Consider the following 21,073-nt stretch of genomic DNA (forward strand, 5'->3'; position numbering starts at 1 on the left):
AAGTTGCACACTTGGCTACAAACTCAGCTATATCTTTTTTCATACCACTCCACTAATAGATTTCTCCCAAGTCAAGATACATCTTGGTGGCACCTGAATGAATGGAATAATGCGCACCATGCGCTTTATCCATAATCTTCTATCTCAAATTATCAACACATTGCACACACAATATACTCTATTATCTTAACACACCATCTCCTCCTTGGGAGAAAACCGCTATCTTTTGGTATTTAACCGACTCCTTCAATTTGACCAAACTAGAATCCTTATCTTGATTATCTTTCACTTCCGAAACTAGAGAATATTTAGAACTAATTTGAACCTAAATATTCCCTTCAGCTGAGTCAACCAATGTAACACCCAATCTAGCTAACTGGTGAACTTCTTGAACTAACTCTTTCTTATCATCCTCCACATGAGCAACACTGCCCATAGACAATCTACTAAAGGCGTTTGTCACTATATTTGCCATGCCCAAATGATACAACACATTTATATGATAATCCTTCAACAGTTCTAACCACCTCCTTTGTCGAATATTCAACTCCCTGAAAGTAAACACATATTGCAAGCTTTTGTGATTCATAAACACATCAACATGGACCCCATAAAGAAATGTCTCCAGATTTTCAAAGAAAACACAATAGCATCTAATTCAAAAGCATAGGTCGGATAATTCTTCTCATGAGGATTAAGCTGTCTAGAGGAATAGGCTATGACCTTACCTCTCTACATTAAAACACAACTCAAACCAACTCTAAAGGCATCACAATACACCATAAACCCATCTGTACCCTCAGGTAATGCTAAAATTGGGGCTAAAGTGAGTCGAGTCTTCAACTCATGGAAACTATTTCTCGTAGAAATCTGACAACTAAAACTTAACTTTCTTTTGAGTCACTCTAGACACAGTAGATGCAATAGAATAGAAAACCTCAACAAAATATCAACAATAACCAGCTAAACCCAAGAAACTCCTAATGTCTAATAGAGAGATAGGTCTAGGCCAATTTCTTATGGCTTTTGTCTTTTGGGATCAACTCTAATACCCTTACTGGAAATAATATGACCAGTGAAATCTACTGACCTTAGCCAAAATTCACATTTGCTAAATTTGGCAAACAACTACTGATCTCTAGGAGTTTGCAACACATTTCTAAGATGGTTTACATGATAGTTAGACAAGAATATCATCAATAAAGACTATGATAGATATGTCTAGATACTATTTGAACACTATGTTCATCAAGTCCATGAAGGCTGCTGGGGCATTTGTTAGTCTGAAGGACATGACTAGAAACTCAAAATGACCATAACAGGTTTTGAAAGTTGTCTTTGGAATATCACACTCCCTTACTCTAAGCTAATGATTGACAGATCTAAGGTCTATCTTTGAAAAATAACTTGCACCTAAGAGTTGATCAAATAAGTCACTAATTCTAGGAAGAGGATATATGGTTTTGACTGTAACTTTATTCAGCTGGTGATAGTCAATTCATATTCGCAAAGAACGGTCTTTCTTTTGGATGATTAGAATGGGAGAACCCTATGCATAAATACTAGGACTTATGAAACCTTTATGTACAAGATCTTTGAGTTGCTCTTTTAACTCTTTATGCTCGGTGGGAGCCATACGATATGGCAGAATAAAAATAGGCTGAGTATCTAGAAGAAGGTCAATACTGAATTCTATTTCCCTATCAGGAGGTACCCTTGGCAAATCTTTGTGAAAGAGATTAGAAATATCATTGACTACACTAACTGACTAAACTATTAGAGTCTCAGACTTAGTGTCTTTGAATCAAATTAAACGATATATGCACCCTTTGGAAATCAACTTTCTTTATTTAGGATAGGATATGAAATGACTTTTGAGAGACACTGAATTACCTTTCCACTCAAAGACTGGCTCATCTTGGAACTGAAACTTCATCACTTGGGTGCAGAAATCTAAAGATGCATAATAGGAATGGAGCTAATCCTTACAAAGAATAAGATCAAAGTCAACCATATCTAGCTTTATCAAGTCTACTAACATGATTTTATGAAGGATAGTGATAGGACACTTTCTATAGATTTGTTTGGCAATAATTGACTCACCTACTGGAATAGGAACCAAGAAAGGCTCAGGGATATTTTTAGGACTTATTTCAAAATTCACTACAACAAATGGGGTCACATAAGAAAAACTCAACCCAGGGTCTAACAACACATAAACATCAAGATGAAAGACACGAAGCTTACCAGCAACAACATCTAGTGAATCCTCCTACTCCTAATAGGATGGTAAAGCATAAAACCAATTCTTTCACTGACCGCCACCGATACTGGATGATACTCCTTAAGGAGGGACTGGGAGACCTAAAAGAGCTGGTGTACTAGTAGCTTGAGTCTTAGGACGAACATCTCTGTTCCCCTGCTTAGCATATGGACACTTTCTAATTCCATGACCAAACTTACCATAACTAGTACAATCCTTCTGTCTAGCCAAGCACTCTCCAAGATGATTCTTACCACACTTAGCACATGGAGGATAACTAGGACTTCCACTCATACTATTATGATATCTCAACATAAAAGACTTACCCCACTGCTCCTACCTATCTCTGGGAGAGGGATCACTAGTTGAAAATAGTGGTGGCACAGACGAATATTTCTAAAACTGTGAATGATTTCCATATTGAGACATAGCCTGGCCATACTCAAACTGCCCTGTTCTACCCTACTTATTACCTCTCTCTCTTCCTTTTAATTTCTTAGCCTTTATTTACTGAGCAAGAATTGTTAATCTAGAAAGATCTATGTGTCCAATAAGCATGGAAGTCTTACACTCCTTGACTACTAAACTAGATACTCCAGTAACAAACTTACTCATACTTTCTCTAGGATCAGCCATTATATTAGGGGCATACTTAGATAACTAATTAAACTTAAGGCAGTACTCCTTCACTTTCATTAAGCCTCGCCGTAAGTTCACAAACTCCTCTATCTTAGCTTATATAATTTGACACAGAAAGAACCTATCTAGAAAAGCATTCTGAAATACTTGCCAACTAATAGGAGCTGCATTCTCACCTCTACCATTCTTCCACATAACTACCCAATCATACTCTACATCATTCAATCTATAGGATACCAACTCTACACTCTTCTTTTCAGAAACATACATAATCTGGGTGATCTTCTTTACCTAATCTAAATAAAGTTATGGGTCCTCACCTGCTTTTAACCCAAAGAACTCTGGTGGATTCATTCTTATAAAAGCTCTAATCTGCTGCTGATAAATCACTATTCTGCTGAGTGGGACTATTGCTTGGTGGTTTCCCTGGATAATGGTAGTCACTGCTTGGGCCAACGCCTAAAAAATAGCCCTAACCTCAGTATGGGATACATTCTCATTTAGAGAATCAGCGGGCTGGGGTGGTTGGTTATTATTTCTGAGGGCATTATCTCAACGAAGAGGTATATTCAAATTTCATATAAGTATATAAGTTTAAAGAAGATAGAGTTACTATAAGCACGATAGATCATGAAAGAAAGAGTTGATTTCCTAAGAATTTCCCATAGCCTTTTGCTCATAAATATGGTGAGCTTCATACCCATGATCAAGACTCTACATAACGCAGCTTTTTTGACTCTCTAGAACTCTTATAAACCATAGGCTCTGATACCAAGTTTGTAACGCCCCAAAACTTGGTCCCAAGGTATCACACGGTGCTCAATACTATGAGTAGGCTTAAGCTAACCCTGTCTACCTTCTACTAAGTCTGAATCTCATAATAAAGTAAATATAGACATAAAAGTCATGCTAAATGCGGAAATTGTCTTAAATAACTGAGAATATCTGAAAATACTAATCTCAAAAGTCTAACAAATCAATACTAAAAATCTAAATCAAATCTAGTAGTCTGAAAAGCCTCTACTACTAATAACTAGAAAATCACTGGGACAAACCCCCATCTAACTTGAACTACTGAATTATATAAACTAATAATCTGCAAAATCTTAATGACTAAGTCCCTGAAATATGAGAACTCACCAACTGTCGGATGTTGATAGAGATGCTCGAACTACTCATCCTGCTGATACTGAGCACCTGAACCTATATTATGAGACAATTTAGAACGTAGACGTATATATGGATCAGTACTTTAAGGATGTACTGAGTTTATGGTTGTGAAATGCATAAGTAAAACATTATCTCATCATCATAATTTATAAAACAATGCATGCTAAATGTAAAGGAAACACATAAGAGGGAATATCTGAAGAAAATACAAATATGAAATCATGAATAACAAATTACACTTAGTAAATCTAGTAAGTCATAGCTTGTAGTTCTGAAATTTGAACTTGTATTCTATATTAAATCATATTATCTAACTATAGAAAGGACTCACTCTTACATCTGAAATTTGAAAGCTAAAATCGGTAGCTTATACTTTTCAATAAAGCAGGATCTGAAAAAAGTTGTGAGCCTTTACACTTATTTTTCTAGGATCTTTTTTGTTTTGTTGTAAGCTTAAAGCTTTAAGGAAAATACTTTAAAACTGTAATAAAAGCTTTTATTATTAGGGAAAATACATTATCTGAAGCTTATTTTTAAGGGCGGTTCTTGTAACCGGCATAAACCATGTGAGCTAACATGGATTCCAATGTCTTGTTCCCCTATAAGGAAAACCTCATGATGGGAAGAGGTGTCATACTCTTCCCAAGGAGTATAACCTGAGCTAAGTGATCACATATTTAACTACCATCAATGTAGAAGTGAGAATAATCTGATAATCTGTACCGATGTTAGCTTCGTGGTTTTATGGAAGCTAGGGCCTGCTAATCCCACACTTCCCGCTCAGTCCTAAATATTACTCTCTTTAAATCTGCGCTCATTCTGTTGGAAACCCACTTTAAAACTTAGCATAAGGGTTTATTCAGAAACCAATTATGCATTTAACTGATTAAATCTATAAATAAAGCTATTCTGAGTTCTATAGTCTGTAAAGTGGATTCCAAATCTTATTCCAACGCTTTACTATAAATCTGTAATTAATCTGATTGTAAGATGCTTAAAACATAATTTTTCTTGAAATATAACAGATAAACGTGGGCTTGATTACCCATGCATCAAGTTCATAAGACATCATAAATTTCATGCTTGATAATGAAAAACAATGATAATTCATCTCCATATCTAGAGCTTACTGCTATAGGCATGAACATATGAAAATAAACAAGAAATTCATCTTTATAAACACTTAAAATCTCATAATCTGGCAAATAACAATATTGGGTATGAACCCTAATTCAAAACTCATGTATAATCATTCAAAATCATATGAATTTGTAATTGAAAACTTAGTTTTGGGCACAAGGATGGAAGAAGATCCTTGTTCATAAATCCCACATACCTTGGTAGATGATTTGTGGAAGAATCTTAAATTATTGATTCCTACATGAGTTCTTGAAGATGAGTTATTGATTATCTTGTCTTAGGAATCCCCAATTTTGAGCTTTCTTGGAGAAACAATGGTGGAATTTGATTTCTTGGAGAAGAAGCTTTGAGCTCTAGGATTTTTCTTCGAGAGATAATGGATGAAAAAGCAAAAAGTGCTTGGGATATGCTTAATTCTTTGTTTTGCATGAATTGAGGGCTTGGGATTTGACAAAAGTGCCCTTTTTAAACATTTAATCGGAACTGGAAAATATAAAATTTTCCTGATTTTACATGCCACCACAACGTGCCACTATCGCGGTTGCTCGCTGGTTTTTGATGACTAGGAAGTGGAAGTTCTCCATGGCGTGGAGCTATCGTGATACTGTAACGCCCTGAAATCGGGTCCCGAGATGTCACACGGTGCTTAGGGTCACAAGTGACCCCAAGATAACCCTTCTACTGGCATAACTCATAAGCAACTGAATAAAAATACAAACCCATTCAAATCAGCAGAAATTAACTCTTTTCTAAATCTGATCGATACAAAAATGGAATTTTGAAGGATTATAATTCTGCCTTTACAACCAAAATTGAAACAAAATACATCAACTTCTACTGACTATCTATGAAGCCTCTACTAGTACTGACTGTAGCTAGCCGGGTCATGACTTCCGACTACACCAACTCAATACGACTGAATAAAGAAAATACAACACTATAAATATGCATAACTAATCCAAGCCCTTGAATCAAAAGGACTCATCACCTGCTGACTAGATATAACGAACTGACTGGATTCGATGGTGGAACTATACCTTGTACCTACATTCCGAGAAAATGTAGCCCACATCCAAAGATGTGGGTCAGTACCATGGAAAGGAATTGAGTATATGGGGGTGTATGTAGCTGTATAAACATCATCATCATAAATATTTATAAGAAATATGCAGGATGTATGAAAGACTCACATAGCCCGAAGAAAATCATCATAATCATGAGAGGACGAAATAAGTATAATAACACATGTGATTCATCATATAATTTTTCAATCACTTTCGGTTCATCAAGAATATAAATTCTCATAATGTAAATATCATTTAAATCTTTCGAAAGAATAACTTTCACAATTCCACTTTCAAATCACTTCACCATTCACCATAGACACAAGGAAACACACATACTTTCAAATTCTCAACGTGCTTATAACACACACTTTCTCAAAAAAAAAATACAATTTCCAATGTGGATTCACGACCCAAATATCAAAATCATGATAAATATCGTTCAAGATTCATGCTTTATATCACCACACATGTAAATTCATCTTTCAAAATCATAAACATCAAGATTTCATAATAATCATCATAAAATATGGGTTCATACTTCAAATTCATAAAAATCAAATAAAAATCATACCTTTGTAAAGAAAATTACTTTTCGGCACAAGAACGAAACAGAGTTCTTGTTAAAAAACCCCATATACCTTGAATGATGAACTTTAGATCGATGCTTGTTTTTGAGATGTTAATTGTGCCTTTGAATGATGGTTCTTGGAGTTCTTGAACTAGGAACTTGGAATCTTGAATAAATTTGCAGAATTAATGGTGAACTTTGGAGGTTCTTGAAGTTGGATGTAGGATATTAGGGTTTCCTTTTTGAGGGAATTTGATGAAATATAATATATAATGCTTCTAATAGGATTTAATATAGGGTTTGGACGGATTTAAGGTGAGGGGAAATGACCAAAACTCCCTAAAAATCAAATAATTCTCGAATCTGTCCTTTGATGGACTGTTTTGATAGTCTGAAGTAGATCAACCATAACGTTTTACTCCAATATCCAAATTGGATGAAACTAATTTCATTAGAAAGAGGACTCTCATATCTTTCCGTTAATATATAGTATCTCACCCAGATCATTGTATACAAGGAGTTATGATCATTTAAAGTTAGAGAAAAAATACGTCAGGCCTCAGTATTTTTTTTCCCGTACGTTTTACTGTTCACTACTATTCATGGTTCGATCAGAATGTTCATAACTCATCGCTCGGGTGTTGGTTTTGGATGATCCATATATCGTTGGAAATCTTATTCGATACTCTACGCAATGGTGGGTCATAATCTAAGACATTCCGCATGAAAAATTTATAATTCATTCTAGAAGATACAACCCAACACGTTTATGCACAAAATTTCAACGAAAAATTTCTCGGGGTATTACATCATCTCCCCCTTGGAAATATTCGTCCTCGAATGTTGATGAATAAGTACAGAATACCATGGAAATAAGGAAAAAAGGCTGGGATAACAAAATCAATCCACTTACTTCACTCCAAACTTTTGAATACTTCATAAACATACGATTCATAATGAGTATGGTCACATAGTTGGATCTTAAACAAAGGAGACTGATTTTAAGGAATCGATATCTTTGGTTTATTCAGAGACTGAGAATCAAAGGTCTCAAAGGAGATCTCATCAAAAGAAGGACCACTTAAGCCCAAATGAAACGTCCCTCAACACTCTCTCCAAAAGATTCAAATGACATTGTTCGGGGGGAAAATGAACCATAATTTGATACAGTCCTATCGTATGGGAACAAGGACCCATATGGCATAAATTAAGATAGGAATTTCTAGGTCTTAGGAAACATAACTCCTTGCTTCCAAACATAGCAAAACTTCCCAAATACTCCCTCGACTATGTTCAAGCCTAACTCTAAGTACTCATGAGATACACCACATAACACTATAATATTAATCTATATCATGAACCTCAATACACACTGACCCTCACAACTCCTCACTTCAAACATAACTCTTATTGCTACTCCAACAACCACATACAATCTTATACTAGGGATCCGGTAACTTGCGGTGCATTCTTTTAGATATACAACGATAACATTCAAGCCTATACTCCTAACCACATACGCACTTCGCACATGCACCTCTAAACGAACACTCATAAAGCATTTTCCCCGTTTTCTCTAAGATTCCATCAACTACATCATTCACACATACTGGTCAATTCTTTAAACGGCACACATAACATTTTCTCAACCAATTGAACTATACACAAAAACTCTGCATTACTATTCCTTCAACCTCATAGAAGTGCACAAAACCAACGCACAATAATCTTTCGAAATAAACATTTAAAACTTCAACTAACCACAGCATGTATCAAGGACTTAGCCTCAATCTAAATTCACTTCACCGCCGTGAGGACACCACCTTCTATCATAGATAAGGAAGTATCTTCTCTCCCTTCTAGAGAACTGCTCAACACTATTAGCTTGACTTAATGAAAAGGTCACAAAATTTTAAAACATGAAGACCTGAAATATGAAGGGATAATGTAAATAACTTGACTCTCTCTATTGAGGCCTTAGGAATAAAATATCAAATAAAATGGGTTCATTAAGGTATCAAAATTGAAGACACCCATAATGGAAACTGAATCTCACTAATCAATAAGAGTATTGCCAGAGTACTAGAATTGAACATACTATAAAACTTAAGTATATGAGTCATGGGCGGCATGTCCTAAATTTAGAGCTCATAACTTATGGAATGTGATTCCAACTGCTAGAAGAACTGGAATTTCTCATTTTTGGAAACTAGAAGAGTATGTAATTCTCCATCATGTGTATGAACATGAATTAAGATCATGGAACTGAAATGTAAAGCATGAGTAGGTTTTGGGGCAGCTGAAAATACTGAAATAACATTGGGTCAAGCACCGATCTTTCTCACAGCAAATTTACAACTTAATGGTACTTCTACTAAAATGTAAAATCTTGACTTGACTACTTGTTCTATCATCTCCCCCTTAGCTTTAAGCCACCACTCAAATTCTCAAATGCTTACTAATTTCGAATCTCCACGAACATCTCTATCGCCGGACTGTACACCATCTAGTGCTTCAACTTTTATTTCTATTAGCTCAACTTGAATACTTTCTAACCTTTTGATAGACCATGCTACTTCAGTCTTCTCCCTCTAATACCATGCCTATGAACTTATGTTTCTAACCCATAAGAATCCAAATCACACTTAAGAGGCTTAACATTTCCAATCATATGCCTCGCCTTAACTTGGCCATCAAAATAGCATCCATCGTCTAACTAGTATTTATCCATCTAACAATCCCATGGCATGACTCACTACACCACATACACTAATCCTCAAAATTAAAACAGTCCCATAACTATCTATGGAGAATTAAGCTTTACTATTTCTGATACCTTAAAAATGAGGTAGAGTTGGCCAGAATAGAGTAAGATGAGAATCTATATAAGCTTCTTGGATAACCTTTTTATAGCACGATCATAGACTTAAAAGAAGGGAGACATTTCCTAAATGCCTTGTAGCCTCTCGAAGAAAAGTACAAATGTCTCTGTACCGTTCCACAAGAATCTCCTAGACACGAATTCATAGACACCCTAGGACACTTGAAATCTGTGTTCTGATACCAAGTTTGTAACGCCCTGAAATCGGGTCCCGAAATGTCACACGGTGCTTAGGGTCACAAGTGACCCCAAGATAACCCTTCTACTGGCATAACTCATAAGCAATTGAATAAAAATACAAACCCATACAAATCAGCAGAAATTAACTCTTTTCTAAATCTGATCGATACAAAAATGGAATTTTGAAGGATTATAATTCTGCCTTTACAACCAAAATTGAAACAAAATACATCAACTTCTACTGACTATCTATGAAGCCTCTACTAGTACTGACTATAGGTAGCCGGGTCATGACTCTCGACTACCCCAACTTAATATGACTGAATGAAGAAAATACAACACTATAACTCTGCATAACTAACCCAATCCCTTAGATCAAAAGGACTCATCACCTGCTAACTGGATACCACGAACTGACTGGATCCGAAGGTGCAACTATACATTGTACCTATATTTCGAGAAAATGCAACCCACATCCAAAGATCTGGGTCAGTACCATGGAAAGGAACCGATTATATGGGGGTGTATGAAGTTGTGTAAACATCATCATCATAAATATTTATAAGAAATATGCAGGATGTATGAAAGACTCACATAGCCCGAAGAAAATCATCATAATCATGAGAAGATGAAATAAGTATAATAACACATGTGAGGTATCATATAATTTGTCAATCACTTTTAGTTCATCAAGAATATCAATTCTCATAATGTAAATATTATTTGAATCTTTCGAAAGAATAACTTTAACAATTCCATTTTTAAATCACTTCACCATTCACCATAGACACAAGGAACACACACCCTCTAGGAGATCCTATAATCAACATAAACCATGTGAGCTACATGGAGTCCAATGTACAGCCCACGTTGGGGAGAGCCGTCATATCCTTGCCATCGGAGTAGGACTATCAATATCAAATCCACACAAACTAGTGATCACTATATAAATTAGCGTCAGTCTCACTCCTACGGGGGCACGTAGTTCTAGGGAAGAAAGGTCACTTTATACCTTCCACTTGGTGCTAAAGATTTCTCTCAAACTTAGCTCAGATTATTTTAAAGACAATCCACCACGAAACAATTTTAGTAATACATAAATATACATCGAGAGCCATCATGCTTCCCATCTATCAAAATCAACCACGTTGTGGATTTCATTCACACTCGAGTTCAAAACAACTCCATTAAGACCAAAAGGTCAAATCATCAAAATATCTCAAATATTCAACATCAACGTGCTTATACACATACTTTTTCAAAAAAAACCACAATTTACAATGGGAATTCACAACCCAAATATCAAAATCATGATAAATATCATTCAAGATTCATGTTATATCACCACACATATAAATTGATCTTTCAAAATCATAAACATCAATATTTCATAATAATCATCATAAAATATGGGTTCATGCTTCAAATTCATAAAAATCAAATAAAAATCATGCCTTTGTAAAGAAAATTACTTTTGGACACAAGAACGAAAGAGAGTTCTTGTTGAAAAACTCCACATACCTTGAATGATAAACTTTAGATCGATACTCGTTTTTGAGATGTTAATTGTTCCTTTGAATGATGGTTCTTAGAGTTCTTGAACTAGGAACTTGGAATCTTGAATAAATTTGCAGAATTAATCGTGAAATGTGGAGGTTCTTAAAGTTGGATGTAGGAGCTTAAGGTTTTCTTTTTGAGGGAATTTGATGAAATATAACATATAATGCTTCTAATAGGATTTAATATAGGGTTTGGATGGATTTTGGGTGAGAGGGAATGACCAAAATGCCCCTAAAAATTAAATAATTCTCGAATCTATCCTTTGATGGACTGTTTTGATAGTCTGAAATAGATCCACCATAACTTTTTACTCCGATATCCAAATTGGATGAAACCGATTTTATTAGAAAGAAGACTCTCATATCTTTCCGTTGATATGTAGTATCTCACCCAGATCATTGTGTACAAGGATTTATGATCGTTTGAAGTTGGATCAAAAATACGCCAGGCCTTAGTATTTTTTTTCCTGCATGTTTTACTGTTCACTACTATTCATAGTTCGATCAGAATGTTCATAACTTGTCGCTCGGGTGTCCGTTTTGGTTGATCGACATATCGTTGGAAAGCTTATTTGATACTCTACGTAATGGTGGATCATAATCTAAGACATTCCACACGAAAAATTTATAATTCATTCTAGAAGATAGAACCCAACACGTTTACACACAAAATTTCAATGAAAAATTTCTCGGGGTATTATAGATACTCTACTAATTTTTCATTTAGCCCATCACCGCGATATTCCACCATTGTGGTAAGCCACTGAAAATGGACAAATGGGAAATAATACTTTTCCACAATATAGGGCTATTACAGAGGGCCACTGGAATTTGACGATTGCCATTTTTACCTTCCCCGCAAAGCAGTGCTCGTCCAGCAACATACTGCCTTATAAAAAATGCTCTAACTTCTCAATCGAGTATCAGATTTGGATGAAATTATTATCGATGGAAAGCTTATTAAATTATCTACATAATTGAGGGTCCCAATCTGGAAAATTCTATATGTAATAAAAGTAATTCATTTTTGAAGCAAAACCTTGACATTCTTGGAGCAAAATTTATATTAGAAAAGTATGGCATATTACAATTTGCTTTTATTACTACTCTTGGTTATAGTGTTTGTCAGAACAGGTTGTATGCTTTGATCTCCTAATTGGAATTTGAGGCATCACCTGATGTCATTACAGGTATATTACAGCTCTTTTCTCATAACGTATATTGTTTTCTTGATCCGAGGTCCATTTTATCTTATTTGACTCCTTATGTGGCTGTATTTTTTGGTTTTGATCTCGAAGTGATTTTTGATCCTTTTTCTATTTCTACCCTAGTAGGTGACTTGGTTATTGTTAATAGAGTCTATAGAGGTTGTGTGGTGTCTGCTGGTGACAAACAGACCCTGGTGGATCTGTTTCAATTGGGAATGATGGATTTTGATATTATTCTTTGGATGGACTGGTTGCATTCTTTCTACGTGTCCTTAGACTATTAGACCCGAAAGGTTATTTTTTGGTTCCCTGGTGAACTGGTTATAGAAGGGGACAATGGTTCTTTAGCTCCTAAGGGTAAGTTTATTTCTTATCTTAGAGCTAAAAGATTGGTCTCCAAAGGTTGGCTTTATCAAATGGTCCGGGTTAAAGATTCTATCTCAGAAGATCTTTGTTTCTAGTTATTTCTAGTGGTTAATGAGTTTCTAGAGATCTTTTTGAATGATCTTACTGGTGTTCCTCTAGGTAGGGAAATAGAGTATGGTATTGATTTTCTTTTGAACACTAGTCTAATATCTATTTCTCTTTATAGTAAGGCTCCAACTGAGTTGAGGAAACTCAAGGAGCAACTTATAGTTGACCACCACAGCTGTACTCCATGGGGTATCCCAAACCCTTTGTAAGATTTGAACAATACTCCATGAGTCAGTCTCCACCTGTATATGCTGGATTGAGTTGCTTCTACAATACCCCAAGCACTCTCTAATAGTTATAGCTTCAGCCTCCAAGCATCTAGTATCATGTATTCTTGAACCCTTAGTAGCACACATTCCCTCCTAAATTTATTATACAAAATACAATGGAACTCAGGCTTGGTTTCCCTTCAAGGCCCCATCATTGTTTGCTTTCATCCAAGTACGAGGAGGATGAGTCTATCTTACTATTTTAATCTAATGAGAAGGCCTGAATTCATGAAGAACAACCATAATCTTAGTCCAATTTTTTCCTTCAATAAATATGTTAAATCTACATCGAATGAATTTAAAAAGAGTATCATTAATTTTCCAGTAAATCTTCCTCTTATGATATGTGCTCCCATGAAGAATAGTATTCCTCCTTTTCCATAGAAACCATATTATAAGAATAGGTTCTACCTGATAAACAACTTTACATCTTGAGTTACCACCTGTATTTCTCCATATTCTAACGCTTTGCTTCAGTTTGTATCTTTGATCAATAAAACCAGCATTTCCACAGTAGTGACTCGATACCTCTTCTGCTATTTCCCCTTTTAGGAATAAGTTCTCAATAGTTTCTCTTTTAGAGATATTACAGCATCCACATTCCTGTGATATACTTGAATTCCATGAATGCATTAAGGTTGTTGTTGGCACTTTTCCTAGCCAAACTCTCCATGCAATAAAAAGGAATTAAAATGGTAATCCTTTACTTCACGTATTCTCCAAGCCTTCATCAACCTCTTCTCTTTGTCACAACATCTCCCAAGCACTCTTTATAGTAAAATTTCCTTTACTAGATTTAGTCCACCAAGGTTTAACCTCCATGTCTTCATACAACAGGCTACTCATTTTTGTTTTGACATATGTAATCACATTTTTAGGGACTTTCTCCTGTATTTTACTGTTATTCCATCCATCCTCACAAAAAACCTACCTTATGCCTTTCAAGGGATGACAAGCATGTACTTCTGATGGTTGATTGTACAAAGGACCAAGATTGGTCCAATTTTCATACCATATTACAGATGTCCCACCTTTTGGCTCCCACCAAAGAAATTATTCAATGGATTCCTTATTACTTAACATAGCCTTCAACACTTGGGATCCATTATTCCTTTATGCCGAACTTGGAATTTGCTTCTTGCAATACTTATTCCATAGGAATTTAGTCCATAAATTTCTTTGTATTCTAAATTTCCACCATAATTTAGCATACATTGCCTCTGATACATTATTAAGGGACCTAAAACCTAGTCCCCTTTCTTTTTTGGGTAAACACATTTTATCCCATATTGACCAGTGCTTGCTTCTTCCATTCTCTTTAGTATTCAAAAAACTATAGCAAAAATTTGGTGCTACTCCTTGATAACACTTTTTGAAGGAACTATTGTTAACAATACATAAATAGGAATGCTCTACAACACACTTTTTACTAACACTTCTTTTCCACCATAAGACAACACCTACCTTTCCATACTTGAAGTTTACCTCTAACTTTATCTAATAAGTCAGCATAATGTTCTTTGTTATTCTTCATATGAGATATTAGACACCCAAGATACTTTAAGGGGAAGTATTATTTAGCCATCCCTGTATACTATTCCACTTGTTTCCACACTCCGAAAGAGGTATTCTAATGCATACAAAAAAAACTTTTGTCCATATTCACCTTTTGTCCAGATTGTTGCTCATATTTTTTCAAGATCTGCATAATTCTCCTCAAAGAATATTCATTAGAATAGGCAAAAATTATGGTGTCATCATCATATGCTAAATGGTTTAAATTAGGACTTCACTTAGGCATTCCATATCCTACATAGGATCTATCTTCAAAAAGGTGATTAAGAGCCCTTGTCAGAACTTCAACAGATAAAATAAAGAGTGCTGGGGATAAAGGATCCCCTTGCTTCACCCCCTAGTAGAGTGAAAAAACCAACCAAAAACCAACAAACTGACCATTTAGTAGAACAAAGTAGTAATTAGAAATTAACCTCCAGACCAGATCCACCACTGCTAGAAAAACCCATCTTTGTCAAGACTTACATCAAAAAAAACCTTGAAATTCTATCATAGGATTTTAATGTATGTAGCTTCAACACCACATTCTAAGTCTTCCCTCTATTCCCTATATCTTCAATCAACTCTTGAGTTAATAAAAAATTATCAATAATACTCCCTCATCTTACAAAGCCGGATTAATTAGGAGATATGAGCCTAGGAAGAATCTTTTCTAAGTTGTTATGTAGTATTCTTGAGAGAATTTTATTTATAAAATTACTTAAACTAGTTGGCCTCAAGTCTGAAAGTGATTGAATATTTTCTTTCTTAGGAATAAGGAAAAAATTAGTGTCAGTAATTGATTATGGGAGAATGTTAGCTGCATAAAAATCTCTAACCATTTTGATAATGTCATGACTTACTATCTCCCAACATAATTGTTAAAATCTCCCCAGAAATCCATCAGAGCCATAGGAACTATCACCATTGAGGCTACACACAACCTTTTTAACCTCTTCTTCATTAGGAAGAGCCTCAAGATCTGCATTTTCCTTTTCATTTATTAATTTTAGAATGTGGCGTCATTATTATCGCTAGTTTATGACAGATTGGCCATTGATTCGGTATCGTGCTTTGAGGTATGTTTTCTGCCTCTTATATCTTACGATTTTATTATTATGCATGATTATTTCATATCTAGTCCTAAGGAATTAGAAACCCTGAGTATGATATCATTAAATCCTCATAGGATTAAAATGAGGCCATAAAATAAAGATATGATGATCTAGGTTGTGCTTCGAGGTGACTTTGTATCTATATATATGTATATCTAGCTATACATTACTATGGGATTTTCGTATATTCCTTTCTTCATTTGTTCAGATTTGTATATTCATTCCCTGGCCTTGTATATTATAGTATATCCTTCTTACGTTCTTTATTCATTTATTGGCCAGAGACATGGGTATAGTAATGAGATTCATGAGTATGACTAGATTAGGGTTGTTCATCCTTGATACTTACTTAGTCCTATTATGTTAGTATTTTAGAAAGGAATAGAATAGGCTATCCTTGTTATCTCATTGGATTTTTTATATAAATGATGGACATTTGGGTGTAGTTTCTATTCTGTTTGTATGTTATATATTCTTCTTTATCTTTAGAGATAAGTTGGCAGTTTCCTATTAAGTACCATTCATTTGGTACTTATACTACACTTCTACAGCATACAGATCATAGTATGGGTTATCGCCGTTGATATATACGTCGAATGAAGCAACCATGGTTCGAAGATACAGAGTGAGCTCCCAATGTCTGGAGTATTACTTTCCTCCATCTTATGTATTAGGATAGTCTCTATGTTGTATTTCGAGGTAAGTTGTATCAGTGTATTTCCCTTGATATTTCACTTTTTTGCTCTTATTATATTGGATGCTCTTGTACAGATACCACTAGGTTTTGATATTTATTCATGTATTTGATATTTTGTTATATTTATCTTCCATCCTTGCTTTATTCTATTTGGTAGTCTATTTAGCCATTCCATACTATGGGTTTGGCTTGCCTACACGTGGGTTATAGTTGACGCCATCATGACCTAAGGAATCGGGTCATGACAGATAGCCAACCAATTAAAATCTTAAGATTCCCCTATGAATCATTTTACTAGAATATAGAGAGTTTGTCAAAAAATACCTGAAGAACATGAATTATTATCATCAGCTGAAGAACACTAACTCATCTATGGATTCTGCAGATGCGGGATTCAAATTTTAGAGTGTATCTGAGCAACACTACACCTTGCATAGCTTCCCATGAAGTATATTATTGACTGATACAAGTAATAATCAATAAAGCATGAGAATGGGTAGAAGTCATATTAACCAATTCAAGCCATCGGAGAAATCAGAGGTAGGAGTAAGATTATTAGCTATATAAGTTTAGCCAAACCCTGTAACTCTTTACTTAGACCTTATATTTTTATTCGAAAATCCATTAAATATGTAGTAGTAACTAAGAAGAGTTATGGATTCGTTGACAAGTTCAAAACTCATTATCATCAAATCTCGATTCTTCCTCTGTTCACCAATGTCTTGTTATAAATGTAACTATCACAGCCCGAACTGAGGCCCTGGTCGTGATAGGCATCCCAAACCATGAAGGTCCGAGATACCCCTTAGCTTATAATCATAACTTATTTGTTATAATAGTGTGGAAGTAAACTAGACACATGATAGTTCTTTTATTCCAACTTAACAATGCAGGACATAAGCGCATAAGAAAATCCAAATCCATCTATAACAAGTCTATGAAGTCTCTACTAAACTGAATATAATAATCTGTCTGAAACTGGGACAAGGACCTCGGTTGGACCATGAACTAAAATCAAATGAAATCAACATATGGAAAAAAGGACTTCCAAATTAAAGGAGGCTTACAAACTCCAAATGTCTGATAACAAAAATATATTGATTAGCGGAACCACAGGACTTGGCCTCAGAACCTGAAATATAAGGGATCAATAAACAAGGTACTCGCATGTAGAACAATCCAAAGTAAACATTTTTTTAATACAAAAATGGTGAGAGCATTTCATAAAAAAGTTTAGCATAAGGTAAATGAAAACACATGGGCTTAATGTGATGAGCTTAAAAACAACTTCTTAAAATCATGACTCAACTCTTCATTTCGGTACTGAGCTAGATAGTACATCCTACAATCTGTAATTCTATGGGCTATATGGAATACGCCCTTGGCTTGGCGGCCAAGCCCCCAACACAAGTTTTCCGCAAGGGATGGAGTATTTGCATCTCTACTACACCACAAGGACATCACCAATATACAAGCCCTTATTTTAGGGCAACATAAAACCCATGTCGGCAAATCACGATTTTGTGCAGTGAGTTATCTAAAATCGTGACTTCTTTGGGTATCCATCTCTCCTAAGCCCCATTTAAGACTTACAAAATCATGCTTTTTACTTATAATTGTTTATCTCTTATTATATTTAGGGCACATCATAATAAGGTATTGTCATACCTAGACATACAAGTCCTTCATTTCATACCACAACATCTCTACTGCCCTTCTTATTTCAAAGAGTGTTATTGATCACCCAAAAGATTTCAAAAAATAGGTGATATTTCATATTTCAAAAGCACATGAAAACAAAAAAATCTCTGTTTTCAATATCTTCTATACGGTGGTCATCTCTTTTATCAATTATATGTAATTCTCTATTAGGAACATGAGCATTTATAATTCAAAGAAAACACCCTCTCATTTACTCATAAAAATAGTACAATTCATATATGACAATAAACCTCTAATCTCGAGCTTTTAGCTATCTGTATAATCAACCAACAATATGTAAAAACAATGAGTTTCATAATAAGAGAGGGAACAAACATATATCACAATCTTATTTAACGTCTCAAACATACTATCACATGAATGATGTGCGAGCAGATGCTAACACATTTGAGTATTTTAACTGAGAGTAATTGCAAAGTATTAAGAAACTTTTGTCATTTTTGATTCTTTTATCTTTGATTTTTCTGTGGAGGTCAATATGTAAGAGAACCAACAATGGCGGATATAAAAGAGTTGAAATCTGAAGCAAATAGAAGAGAAGTGTGGCTAACCACATTCCTGATAAGTCGTCATCACTCTGATAAGTTATCAGCTTCATTATTAGCCTTAAATAGAGAATGGGATTTAGCTAGAAGAAGTGACAAGGACATGTGATAAGCCATCAGAGTTGTGATAAGCCATCAAGATCGTCGTTAGCCTAAGGTAGAACATGAGAGCTAAAGTAAATCATCGACGACATCAATGATAAGTTGCCAACGATCTGATAACCCATCACGCTTCATTGTCATCCTAAGGTAGTGAATGTCAAAAGCTAAAAAGAGATGACATGTCTGTGATAAGTCGTCAGACTCCTGATAAGGCATCATAAAATGTCATCACCTGTCTGAGAAATTACTGAACTTTGTGATTTTGTTTTCATAATTAGGGTGAACTATTTAAATTATTGTTTAGGGTTTTCTTGTGGGATGGTACTTGACATTCTGGACTTGAACTTCATGTGTTTGCTCTCTAGTTTTTTACACAAGTTTATAGTAAGCTTTGGAGAGATTATCATATTATTTTTTGGGATTTTCTACTACAATTTAATCCGAGATATAACTGTTGCTATTCACTTTTGATGTAAATATTATTCCATAGCATTATGAATTCAACAAGCTCTATTTCTCTTTACAGTATGAGTAGCTAAAACCCTTAACCCGAGTTATGGGATCTATTGGTTTTGGTTTGTAAAGCAACTAAGTGTTCAGGATTCTAAAGGTGGTAGTAACTTCTTGGTAATCCTTCTTCTTTACACTTTATCTATTGGTTGAAAACAATAGTTCCTTCTTACTAGTGATTTGATTGAATTAAGAAATCAACCCTAGTAAAAAGCGAATTATCAATAGGGACTTGGAAGCTACCAACCTTCCATTTAATAATTAATGTTGTAGCAAGATTAATTAACCTGAGATAACAAAATGTTATGAAATATAAATTCCCTAAGTTTGAGAGAATTAGGTAGTTAAATGCTTAAGTAGGTCGAGAGACATTTAGGCATAAATTTGACAAGGATAATCTGATGTTCCTACCTACCATAAGAATATAAAATTGTTACTAGCGTCTGTCAAATCCCAACACCCAGAGTGAACATAACTCTATTTTTCCATAAACACTTGATATAAAACACTGAAACTAAAGTCAACAACAATTATTTGCTAATCTCCAAAACCCCAATTTCATGAAACATCCAACTATCAGTTGATTAAATCGCAAAAGACTTAAGTTCAAACCATGTTCCCTGTGGGATTTGACCCCAATCTAGTTTGGTAATATATTGACAACGATCAATTACATTTTCACATGAGAGGTCTAGTTTGAGTGTTATCAAAAATGGTGATGTTACCAAGGAATATGGTTTAAATTAAAGTTTATGTGCGCTAATTGACTGTTAGTCAAGTTTCCTATTTTTATATTTATTTGTTGTTTTGGTTTTTTGCAGGACTTTTGTGGTATATGACAAGAACTAGATGTTTTGGAGGACCATTATTACCATTTAATATAGAACCATAACTAATCAGAAAAATGGTAGATCAGCAGGAGGCTGACAGGTTAGCAGCCTTAGCTAGAGCTCAAGTGAAGGTACAGAATGTCGATCAATAAGTACGGCATCCAAATCTTGAGGATGATGATTTGGGAGACGAGGAGTTTCTAAGCCCTGGTAACCTAAGGCGTACAGAACAAATAGATTCACCAGTACAACGTAATGCCAACAGGAACCGTCCATTCAGAGCAAGGTAGGATTGCCAGCCTGTCCAGTATGATTTCAATGATGATGTTGATGGAATGGATGGAGCTGGTGGTACGGGTGCAATTATTCCTCCACCATTGGAACCTGGGGCAAAGTTCAGCATTACGAGTACTATGATTCAATTCCTTAATCTAAAGGGGTTGTTTGGTGGCCTGCCTGGCGATGATCTGAATATGTAGTTTGTGAACTTTGTCACCATTTGCAAATCTTTTGATAACCCAAGAGTGGGTCAGAATCCAATTTGCTTAAGATTATTCCCATTGTCTCTGTCTGGGGAGGA

This window comes from Capsicum annuum, chromosome 4 (assembly GCF_002878395.1).
Source record: "Capsicum annuum cultivar UCD-10X-F1 chromosome 4, UCD10Xv1.1, whole genome shotgun sequence".
NCBI classification, from domain to species: domain Eukaryota; kingdom Viridiplantae; phylum Streptophyta; class Magnoliopsida; order Solanales; family Solanaceae; genus Capsicum; species Capsicum annuum.